Source organism: Gallus gallus, chromosome 2, assembly GCF_016699485.2.
Source record: "Gallus gallus isolate bGalGal1 chromosome 2, bGalGal1.mat.broiler.GRCg7b, whole genome shotgun sequence".
NCBI classification, from domain to species: Eukaryota; Metazoa; Chordata; class Aves; order Galliformes; family Phasianidae; genus Gallus; species Gallus gallus.
In genome coordinates, this window is record NC_052533.1 from 112013478 (window position 1) to 112026482 (window position 13005).

General features: G+C 36.7%; 1 protein-coding gene across 7 annotated transcripts in view; it reads right to left on the reverse strand.

The window, feature by feature from the left end:
* TOX (thymocyte selection associated high mobility group box) overlaps nt 1-13005 on the reverse strand; it is a 220222-nt gene that overhangs the window by 158825 nt on the left and 48392 nt on the right. Inside the window, exon 2 of one of the 7 annotated variants that reach the window (XM_015282675.4) lies at nt 12182-12351. The exons of the other annotated variants lie outside the window; for them this stretch is intronic. The gene's annotated coding sequence lies outside the window, so the exon portion shown is untranslated. The remainder of the gene's footprint in view (nt 1-12181; nt 12352-13005) is intronic. 7 annotated transcript variants of the gene reach the window in all.

The following is a 13005-nucleotide window of genomic DNA, read 5'->3' on the forward strand; positions in this document are numbered from 1 at the left end:
GGCTGCACAGCAGCTTTCCAAGGTATCTGTAAATCCAAGTTTACTTCTGCAGAGCTTATACTCCTTCCTCTGATAAGGAAAAAATGAGGAAATTGAGTCACATCACCGCTTGGAAAGGGAAATGTGGGTGTGGGCAGGAGGTATTTTTGCTATTTACTGTGAAATGGCTAAGAAAAAATAACGTAAGTTCCTTGTTTGGAGATGATATGAAAATGTTGAATGGGAAATAAATATTATATTTAACCTAGATACATGGCACTGTAAGATTGACTTTTCTTTATTTATGGAGATACTTCAAAGTGTAATGATCTCTGCAGATATCTTTAATTTATGCTAGCAATCAGAACAGAAGTTTTCACTAGAAAATTCTGTGGGACATTCAGAGCCCTATAACAGAAATGAAATGCTAATATTAAGTGATATAATTAGAATATACTATACCTTTTCTCTAAAAAAGGTGACTTCATGCATTCTGAAGTTTCTTATGACTTATTAACATTACTTTCAGGGTTTACTGTTCCCCTCTCTTCACCGTGAGGGCACAAACCAGAACAAACACATAGTGAAATGCTTGAAATTCATTATGCAGCTTCTCAAGTGCTCACAATACTCCTATTAAAAATGCATAACAGTGGTCTTACACAGGGTCAACACTGTGCACTTTGATTTAACAAAGAAAAAGCTTTGCTGAATGTTTTAGACATTTCCTTGTGCTGCTGTGTATAGCAGCAGAATTTCTGCTCTGTCCCCTCGTCAAAAACTAGGGATTTGTTTCTGCTTGGAAGACAGTCCAGTCTCCAGATATGCAGTAACAACAAGGCAAATATTTACATGTTGTTATGGGCTTAGCTTACTCTAGTCAGGCAGGGAGATTCTCTTCAGCCTGATGAGAAGTGACTGCCTGCCAGGGAATGGATTGTACAATTGTGTTAAGCTCCGCAGAAGCAGTGGGTGAATCCACACCTGAATCCCCTCTCACGCTCCCTCTTCAGACACAACTACTTGTAGGCTGCACTGTGCATCACAGGACACACCGTCAGGGACAGTCTACTTTCTGTGTTCCATCAGGCACCTTGCACTTTGCAGGATGTAGGCCTAAAACAATGTGACCTAAAGTTAGTATCACACAATTCCTCATGCACAGTTTAGTAAGCTTCAATTAGGCCATCTTCTGAACATCCAGAAAGCATACTTGTTTAGACAGAAGAGCCTCAGAAGAATCCTTAACAAAATAAATAATTATGAATGATGATTTGTCCCAGCAGAGAATGGGACCCACTGTCAATAACTGTTGACTGGATAGAAATCTGAAGGATTCTAAATTCATTAGCAATATCATTGTAGAAGAACTGAATGATGTTCCTTCACAAATCATTTCTCATGTAGTAAGAACTCTCAGAGAACTATCACAGCTGATAAGCTATCACCCAAGATTAACACAGCAGGCAAGAGGCAGTGCAGAGATCACTATCCGTCAAAGCTTTCTGATCTGCTTTTCTTCATCTGTATTGTTTCATTTTGTGATTAACATCGTGCTTGCTAGAGGAAATAAAAGGAAGACATCAGCCAGTCTTCATGGACGGCATAAATTAAGTGTGAACATCTACATGTAACTGCTGAGTTTAACAGAGTTACTCCAAAGTTAGGCTGGAGGGCTGCCGTGTGCCACATAGTTTATCTGGAGTTCACTACACTGACAGATTCCAGTTCAGTTTCTCTTTCTTTCACAGAGTGTATAGAGATGTGCCCACAACCACCTCTCCTTCCCACCAGCCCCCTCAGGCCTTCTCCTCCTGCCCACCCTTTTGCTTCCTCACTTGCTGAAGCAGGATGAGGGAAGCAGAATCTTTGTTGAAAAGACCTTATACACCACACAGTGATTATAGAGCAAGTACAGTCAATCTTAGCATTAGCAACTGTCATCCAGAAGCTCACCTCAGCCTTCATTCAAGTCTGGATTAACAAATTTCTCAGACCAAAGACTTGGCCAGAGTGTGCACTGACTCATTCCTATGTGACAGCAGACAGAAGAGTGTGGTGACCAGCTCCAATGCACACACACTTCTGGGAGTATGGAAATGCTTATAGATCCCCCATATTGAGACACTGTCTTTGAGGATCAGGCTCCTAGCCATCAAACACAGAGGGGGAAAATCAGCCAATTATTCTGTATTATTTTGGCTCCCAGTGCGTGCTAAATCAGTGATAAGATCACCCACAGCCTGTTCTGAGATTTGACAGCTACTACACACTTTCAACTTGATAGCTACCAATTTGGAGCCTCTCAGAAACAAGCATGGACACCCTGCAGATAAGGAGATTCACACATTTTGTGGAAGTGCCTTCAAAACTGAAGTTTGAAAGGAAAGTGCTAGTATTAAAATGCTATAAAAAGATATTATGGCATAAAAACACTCATAGAAACATTGTTTGACAAATTATAGATCAAATTGCAAAAGGAAAGAGTTGCTGAAGGTATATAAGCCTATATGTAAATAAATGTGTGTATGTATGTGTATATGTACAGTATGAATGACAGATTGGAGAATCTGATCTACATACCAGAAGATTCTGAGCAGATTGTTAATTTATTTTAAACTGCATAGTAACACTTCTAAAATACACTAATCACAACAGTGTAAATACTCTTTAAGACTGGTGTAATATACATATTCAGTAGATTTCATGTCTTCTGGGATTAAAAATGCAGACATCAAAACTTTTATATATTCTGATGTCTCATCACCCATGAAAAAAAATGAGAATGGCATCAGGAGATTCAAGTATGTTTAGCAAGACGTTTTCCTTTACATATTTTTGAAATATGAGGCACTGTCCAAACTACAGAAGTTGCTCCAAAAGTAATGCCTCTTATTTTATTATGTTTGCCCATGACTTCAGAGGAGGATGTTGGTGGTATGGCAGAGGAGGCTGAACCTTCATGCTGATACTGTTACATGCTGCTGCCATGTGACCTATGGCAGCAGAGGGACAGTCCGACAAAATGGTGTCCTGAACTGTCCTACCACATCCACTGTATAGTCCAAATTTGGTGTCTTCTGACTTCCATCTGTTTGGGTCGATGAAAGATGGACTGAGTCAGCAACATTTTCCTAGCAACACCACCATCATAGCAGTTGTGAAACAGTGGGTCACTTTTGCTGGTTCAGATTTTTACAAGCACAGCATGCAGTCTCTTGTTCATAGATGGTGAAAATGCAGAGCTAATGGTGGTGACTATAATGTAAAAATGTTTTATAGCTGTGAATTTGCTCTATCAAATAATGTTATTGTGCTCTTTGTATCTGTTGTAGTTTCCATAGAAATCAATAGGAGGCATTACTTTCAGAGTTACTTATGTACAGCTAGCCTTAAGTCAACTCTACATAATGTTTTAATGATGTAATTTTTAACTGCGCTTTCATTGTAATTCTGTGTGGCAGGAAAAAGATAATGAGATATGAGATTCTTGGGATAAACAGCTTGATCATGGTTACATACCGTGCTAGATGACCATGGCTTAAATACTCAGTGAATTTATTTTGTAGGCAGGAAATATATGTTCAGTGATCATGCAGTACATCCAAGCCCAGTAGAAAACCTCTGATTCGAGTTTTAGCTTTTTTTTAAACTTAAAACACTATTGTTAATTCTAGGGTAATTAAAAGAAAGGTTTGTTTAATTATATATAAATTCAGTTCACACACTTCATTTCTTTCTAAAGATGCCTTTTGAGACAGGAAATCTGTTGCATTCCAAGTGCTGAAACACACATGTAGAACCTCACACTCATTTTTTTAATATCACATGCAATAAGAAAATGCACTCCTAAACTGCAATTCCTGATTGCACCTGATATGTTCATTAATGACCATCTGTACTTGACAGGAGGTAAGAACCTGTTACATAGAACCAATGATTACAGATATCCTCTCTTCTCATTTGAACTCCAGTGACCACGTATTGAAAGGGCAAAAACAGACTAACCAGAAAAAGGCCTTACTAGATGTTGAAGACCCTACATGGATGATAGACTAGGGAAATAAACTTGCAAGAACTTCCATCCCTTAGAGTTCAGCTGAGTCTTGCTTAAACAGCTCATTCATTCCCAAGGTTTAACACAACCTGGATACCATCATACCCGGTGCTTTCTCCTTGCTAGAGACAGTCCAGAGAGCTGAATGAGAGTGTATATAGGTGAAATAGAGAGACCCTGAAAAACTGATAATGGAATATGAACTTTACATTTATCTTTATGCTGAAAATAATTCAGCACAGGATAAATAAAAACATTCACTGGCAACACAGACTTTAATGCGAACCTGCTATTCAGTAAATGAATTTTACTGCACCAAAAACCTAAAGGAAAAGAACATTTGAAAGAACTGTAAAACCACTGTAGATCACTTGCTTCTATTTGAAACCATTGATCTGAGAAACATACCAATAAACGTTGTAGGATAAACATCCGATTTTGAGATTAAAGTAATGACTATTAATTTTGCATTTAATGAAATAATACCAACGTTTCAATTCTGAGTTTGGGAAAATGTTTTGATAATCACACAAACTAACAGTGCTAACATAAAACATCAGTCTTCATGGCAAGGCAAATGATCTGTATCAATGATCTGGAACAGTGATACATATTCACATCATTTATTTAATTAATACGGTATTGAATATTATAATACTTATTTAAATTGAGTATTTTATATTGCCTACTTTCAAATAAGGAAATGAGAACTATATGACAAAAAAATCTACTTTTAATAAAATCAGTCTAATTATTTCTTTTCATATTTCATCTATACTACTGTCAGATTAATGCTTGGAAAATGCAGCTGAGTATTGAAAAATGCAAGTTGCAGAGGTCTCAGGGCAAAACCCAAAAAACAGCTGCTGTGGTTTAACCCGGCAGCAGCTCAGCACCACACAGCCATTCACTCACTCTGCATGAAGTGGGATGAGGGAGAGACTTGGAAACAAAATAGAACTGGTGGGGTTGAGATAAGGACTATTTACTAGGGATGAAAAGGAAAATAGAAACAAAAATGTTTTTATGGCTCTGCCCCACTCCCTGCTGCCATGCCATAAAGACAGTTGCTCTTCCCAGCTGAGTGGTCTGGCAATATTGGTGCGCTATTAATGCTGTCCTGGCTGGAACCAGGGAGTGAGCCCATCAAGTCCTGTGAATGACAAAGACAAGTCAGGGGCATGGAATTGAAGTTCAGATAAAAATAAGATTTTGAAAGTATATCAAAATTAATTTCTCCACAAGTTCTGCCTACAGCTCAGAAGGAGCACCCATGGGCAAGCATCCAGCTTTTCCTTCTCAGTTCACCTAGACAGTCATGTGGCTATAGAAGCTTTTTGCACCACACCCTACGATACAGCTTTCCAAAGCAGAAGTCAGGAAGTACAAACATATTATCTAGTGCTTTTACTCTGCAGATCACTACCAGTAAACCAAATCACTACTGCTATTCAAGATATGGCACAAAACCCCTGGCCTGAAGATCTGTGGTATGTATAAAGACTAATTTCAATATGCTGGTGTTACAAATAAACAAGAGAGAGTGAGAAACACTGATTACATATAATAGCTGCATAAATAACGCATCCCTTCTTATATACAGTAAGTCTTATTTATCTTGGACTTTGTTCTGTTGATAAGAATCTGCACCAAATAAAAAGAAAAGCAAGATATGCCTCTATATTCTCATATGAAGTTCTCATATGAAAACTAATATATAGCTTTTACTACTTTCCCAAAACCAAAACACACTTCAGTCTCCAAAGCAACCTCTCCATCCTGAGGGCCACTTCTCAACAAGAAAAGTTTTGAAGGAGAGTGGGGCATTTCAGTACATATCTAGATCATAAGCTCAAAGTCTGATGAAATGAAAGAAAGTAAGAGAATTTTAGTCAAATACATAATGCCAGTAATGACAGTGCGAGCAGAACACATTAAAAGAAAAGTTTGGTTTTAGCTCAAAAAAATAAAAGTTTGATAGGATGGATTACTATGCAAAGGCAAGATGTTTCATTTTTCCCCTGTAGCTTCATAAATGATGCATTTGAGAAATGGAGTGTTTACATAACTATAATCATACATATTATTGTGCCTTTAGCAATTTCAATAATATAGACAGAAAATAGAGTTATCTTCGTTATGAACTTCCTATGGACAACTTCATAAGTAGCACTGCAGTTAGATAATAAAATGAAATAAAGATATTTCTTTAGGCCATATTCAAACCTTATTTCCATTTTGTAGAGATCAAGGATGTAACAGGCTCTTTATTTGTAGACTGTACTTTGCTAACAGAACTATGCATTTTTCCCCTAGCACTGTTACATGATCCATGAGCTTCCATATAAAAAATGTGTTTAGTTCTTCAAAGATATTTCTTATGGCCAGTTTCCAAAGTTGAACCACATGATAATATCAAAAGATACTTGTTATTCACTGGGCCTCTCCATCAGTAAAAACTCCAAGCCTTGGCAAGAACAGTATTTGTTAATATAAGAATGGCAATATAAAATAATTTGACCATACTAAACTGCATGTCAAAAAGAAATGAGCACTACAGTTATTGTCCGTTTTCCTGGTTATCACGTGCATTTAAAAAGATAAGCAAAGAGTATCTTAGTGAACCTTGAACTCTGCAGCAGTGTAGATGAATTAGAGCTTTGGAAAACATGGGTTTTTTTTCTTATCAGCTTACAAATAGATAATAACTTCTTTTTGTCAGAGATTCTTTATAGCTAAAGTACTTCCCCCTCAGGGAATCATACTGTCATTTGTTTTTATTTTCAAAATGAAAACAAATGGCATTATAACTCCTAAGGGTGAAAATGACTTCAGTCTACTTTTTTCTCTGCACTCCCATCTACTCATTTTAAGTTAGATGGAATATAGATATAGCTCTTTCTCCCTTTGGCTTCCATTGCCACAAAATGTATTCACTAGCTGTACAGTAATTAACAGCTCTTGACTGGAAAACTGCCAACATGTACAACGTGACACTCCTCCTTTGAACACTAACAAAGTGCATAAGTAATTTATGTTGGATTAAATATCCCTAACAGGGACCCTTAAGTAACCCAATCACTTTAAACAGGCTCCACATGTATGCTCCTGTGCAGTGAAAATGTCAGACAGTGATAACCCACTAATAGCACAGTTCTAACTATATTCCAGCCATTAGCATTTTATGACATCAATCCTCATTAAACCTGGCAAGGAAAAAGATACTAATGTTTCCCAATTTTGCAGCCAAGGTGGAAGAGAAATGGAGAAAATGTAGACAGGTGCTGTCTTCCAAAAAGGATTAACATTTTTTAAAACGTGGTTGCAATTTTCTGTTAGTACCTTTGTTTGTATTGAAAGAAAGACAACAAAGAGGTAAGAGCTACAAGGACCTCAGTGGAATCCAGCCAAGAGTGAAAGAAAAGACTGGTATTTCAGCCATTGTGCTCCCTGCTAAAGCATTGTGCCAACTCATCTTCCAACCCATTATATGAAATTTAATTTAACCTGCTATGCAATTAATTCAGATGTTCAGCCTATTTTTCTCATGGCAGAATCCCTCACACAATGCCTTATTTAAATATTAATCAGTCCTCTTTCAATTAGGACTAATTTGCTTCACAGGGTTTCTCTCATCTTCTGATTGCAGGAAAATGGAGGTAACTTGCAACGTTTGAGGATAATTAACATGGTATTTTTATAATACTGATACATCAAATGGGACCTTAATGAACCCTGCTGATTCCATTTAGTAAAGCATGCCTCAAAGTTATAATCAAGAGGAAAGCCATTGCCATCTGTTTAAAATACTAAGGAGCACAATTTAAACACAGAATAGTTATTTCTTTAAGCTGTCTATTGTAGGGGTCTGCAGAAGTCTTTTTTTTTTTTTTTATGGAAACTAATTGCACAGTATTTAAATTTGAACCTTTTATTACATATACACAAACAGCATCTTCCCAAAATGTGGAGGACCTTCTTAATTAAACGTTGACAACCGCAGATATAGGTAATGTTTGTTAATGCTAATCTTCAAAACGTGCTGTGCAGCTGATATAGAGGCAACACAGATTTTACTCTAATCTAATGAAAAGTAGTATTTTGTGTAATTTTGTACAGTACTTGAGGAACATACAGTACAAAACAGCTCCCTTGCCCCCCCCCCTCAAAAAAAAAAAAAAAAAAGAAGAAAAAAAGAACTGTAGTTTTTGTAAAAGGAAAAATAAAGGCATATGTTGTTCATTTGTTAGTTATTAAGAAAGGCAAACAAGTTAACATTTACACATGACCAGTTGCTCACAAAATGTTCCATCTGCTACAAAGAAGGTCAAAGTTCATCTTTCTTATGTTTAGAATTGCTCTACTGTTCCTAGGTAACCTGTAGTCAAAACCCATGTGACTGAGATATCAGATCCTGCCTTCATCATGAAAGAAAAATCCTTCGTGTGAAAAAAAAAACCAGCATTGAAACAAAGATCAGGCCATTTGCTTCATTTTCCTTCCCCTGTACGTTTTAAAAGTTGACAATTAAATACTGGCTAAGCCATCAAACTTACTGGTTGTTTTTTTAAAGTCAAAAATATTAGTATACGCGACCTGTTAAAGATTCGGTATTTTGCTTTTTCTTGTATAAATACACAGTCTTGAATATGTGACTACAAAAAAGGAAATGTCATCACTCTGTTAAATGTCAACAACTTACTCTAAAATAACATGGTACAAAACCCCAAAATTAAGTCACAACAATTCTGAACTTTTGAAATACGATTTACTGCAGCTCACCTCGATGTGGATTTTCATGCACCCAATGATCTGTTTTTACCCTCATCAGTGCACTTGTGGGACCACTAATAAATATCTCCCCAGTCGCAGTGTGGACTCTCACAAAACTTTATGGCAGCTTACTGATTTTGAGACTTCTTTAGCTATGAAATAGGTTAATTCCCACTGGAAAATACTGCCGATCATGCAGAGAGAAGCTGATCTCAAAAGACTCGGATAAAACCCCATGACTGATCACTAGGCCTACATGAATTATACCAAAATTAATTAAAAAAATAACTGTCCAAAGAAAAAACATGGGCATTCTCTTGTTGCCATGGGTCGTCTACTCACCCAAGTCTGGAAAGGACATCTGAGAGGAGACAGCAAGAAGTAAGAGGGAGCAAAGAAAGAATGAGCACCTTTCTAGCAAGATTTGTCTCTAGAGGTCCACCTTAGTCAAAGCAAAATTGTGTTTCAAGCTGAATCATAGCCATCCCTGGAGACTGGATACACAGAAACAAAGATATTTTAAGCAACTTTCATATGCCTATACTCAGACTTTCTTCACTATGTTGCAACTATATTATAGCACAGATGTTCCTCTGCTATGTTTCTTTCTCTTTTTTTTTTTTTTTTTAATAAAAAAGGGCACAAGGCAACTTAAGTTTTGCTGTTGATAAAAATTATACAGATTCTATATTATACAATAGTAAGGGCAGAATGTGAAGAATTATGTGGGACATAATCTTTACCTGAATGTAGAAGTTCACAATACCTAAGAAAACACAATTCCTAAGCATATAATTTAATTTTAGCTAGTTCTGATTACTCCACATCTCCATTTACTCCAAGTAGATGCATGGGTCTCAGAACTTCAAGACATTTAGATTTAAAGACCACTTAGGGAAGCCCTCCAGGTTGTGATCCATTTCTCAGTAATCAGGAATTATGGTTCTTCAAAATGACTTTTTCATCCACTACTGTCTTTATTTGTCTGAATCAGTTTCTGTTTCTTTAAAAGAACCTAAACCCAGCAAAATCTTATGTTTTTCTTTTGGTAATATGAGTAATACATTCTTAAAATGAATATCTGATCCCAAAGGAGAGTTGGAGAGTCTTGAAGGTCATATTATCTATACATTATTGGATATACTTGACTACAGTAGTTGAGATAGGAAGATGATTAAACTTTGGAATGCTAAATTATCCTTTTGAGTAACATCCTATTTGTGTACATTTTGCTTGCCCAGAGGGTTCTGCTACATTTTAATTCCCTTACAAGAGATGTTAGGGACTTAGACAAGAGTGTTATAAACATACAACAGAGATTTGAATTTGTCCTGTATGGGCAGTAAGCTCGCAGACGTTCTGTCTTAGAAATTGAGCAAAATACTGTAAAAATGTTCTTTATTAATATTCTTTATTAAGGTCTATGGTCATGGACATCACTGCTAATATGACAGCTGTTGCTCACTGAGTTTCTATCAACTTAGCGGCTTTAACTGGACTATATGGACTTGCCATTTCCTAAACTCCAATTTAAAATGTAGAAGTTCTTGCACTCCATCTATGAATGCATGTCAGCTAAGATTACCACGGTGTCCTATTTTGGCATCATAGCTTAGAGATATATTATCACTGACTATTTTGTGGCTACTCTTGTGAAGAATAAAACTCTGGGTTACATCAAAGATGTAACAGACTCCTAAAAGTTTCTTGTGGTGCTGATAGTTGACATCCAAACGTGTCTTGTGTCATTCAGCTGGCTGTTTTCTATCTTCATGCATCTGGCACAACTCATCCCTATCTACAGAGGTATTCAGAAAAAAGGAGGTGACAGGCAGCCACTGCTGTGAAGAATGAACACTGTAGTGTTTAATCAGATATTCCATGGGGTGAGTCTATGCTTCGGTGAGATTTATTGCTAGTGCTGGACACTTCGGAATCTTGCTGGGTCCATGAAACTTATTCTTGTAAATCTATTTTCCAGAGAGAATAATGGGAAAATTCTCACTTTGTAAAGAAATGATAAAAGTAGATCAATGAGTTGCACTGTTGAATGATACAGCTAAGGTGAAGGCATTCAGCTGAAAGACTGAACAACTGAGTGACTCAGATAACTCAAGAGAAAACCTTACTGTTCTTTGAATATATATGTCAGACTTATTACCTTTACAAAGATTTTTAAATCTTTTACTGTGGTGACTATTGCATCTCCAGTTCCAGAATTAATGGCTGTTCCACGAGATCCATCTGGAACTTATTCAGTAAAAGAATGGACTTTGCACTGCCTGGTTCCTACAGCTGATCTGTCTCCACTTTCACTTGTTAGCTGAGATGTCTCAAGGGATAATATAACTAGATGTGCAGAAAGAAGTTTGCATTTATTTCAGTCTCCCAATAAAAGGTCTATAACTAAATTGTAGGCAGTTAAAAGTGGAGCATGTTTGACTCAATTTTAAACAGATTTGTATTTTCAAGTATGCACTGCAGTTTACACATGTACTAAGACATTTCAAATGCAATAATAGAGCATAATGAAATTATAGCAAAACACCTACTGCAAAAACAGAACAAAATTTAAAAGCAATACATTAGTGAAGATAGTTTACATGGTTAAAGATTTCCAATACTACTACAGACCAAATCTATCTTAATTTTCAGAGCATTTTTTAATATTCAAAAGCATTCTTTTTACCTAAGTATACATTTATCAAAATGTGTATATTGAAAACTGTGCAACTATTCTAAAAGGAATGGCATTGTGAGTCAGGTTCCAGCCTGTATTCCTATATGCCAGCTTCCTCTCTCCTGTACCGAATTAGTGTTGGAATATAAGATACATATGTGAGTAAGCCATAAAGTTTACACAACACTACTTTAGTTTGGGACTATATTATGTTTCTTCCTTCTCTCTTTCCTGAGTCCAAATTTTGTAAATAATATCTCCTTCTCCCAGGAGAGGTGTTTTCCAATTTTTTTTCTAATTTCTATGGCTTGATTGCTCACAGTGCAGCATTAGCAAACAGCTCCTTACACCAAGAGGAAATATATAAGTAGCACATTGGGAAAATAAAACAGATTTAATTATTTCAGTGAAAATTTCAAAGGGATTACAAAAAAAAAAAAAAAAAAAAAGTGAGTAGAATGTATTAAAAACACCATGGTAAAGTGTTAAGTTACAGAAAGTAAAAATCTAATATTTTTATTAGGACCCATCAAAAAAGGTGGGTTGCAGCCATCAACACCGTGAAATAAACAAGTCTGCCAGAACTGTGAATAGTTAACAGATCTGGCAATACAAGCAGGTTATGCCTATCAAATACATTCGGGAAAGGTGGCAGTTCTCCATTTGGCAAAGGTGGCAGTTACATGTGTTACCTGGGCACTAGATCCTCATTCAGTGTTCATTTTGGCCAGAAAAGGCAGCTTCAAACTTAGAGCCTCTGTCAATAGTTTCAGAGCACTCCTCACACCATCTCCTCTCCTTCCTTCAGTTACAGTGCTGTTACCATGCTGGAGGGCATCTGGAGCACAAATGACACCATTCCCTTTTGGGAAAGAAACATATACAATTTCCTTAACTAAATATTCATAATCCCACTGTTTCTTCCCTATAAATGGAGACTAAGCAATATTTACTCACTCTAACCACACAAATTGTGGCCAAATGTCCACACAGATATTTCCTCAGTTTGAAAACCTCCATAAGAAATGCATGCTATTTATGAAATATAAAGCAAGAACTTGAAGAACATCAAATGGAGTTAATTGATGAAATCTATTATTTTGAACCTGCAGTTTCATTTTTGTATTACAGAAGAGAATTGGAAGTTCAATCAGAAAAAAATTACACTATAACAGTTACAAAAGTAGACTGAAAATGATGCAAACTCATGGTCCAGAGGAATGAAAAAGGGGTCTTCAAGGCATGGCTTCCACTGCCAGCATCCCAGTGGGCAGGGATGCTGCCGTACTGCGACCCAGGGACATGCTCCCCATCCTTGGAAGTGCTGGTGCACAGAGGTCAAGCGGTCTGATGAGGTCCGCAACAGTCAGATTCCTAGGAGTGTTCCACTGTCCTGGAACAGCCCCTGGTTAGAGGGATTTGCAGCATTTTTGCATCCATTTTAATGTTCAGCTTCATTTAAGTGCACTGTCATTATGTGAAGAAAAATAAAAAATACTGCTCTGTGTCCTTTTTC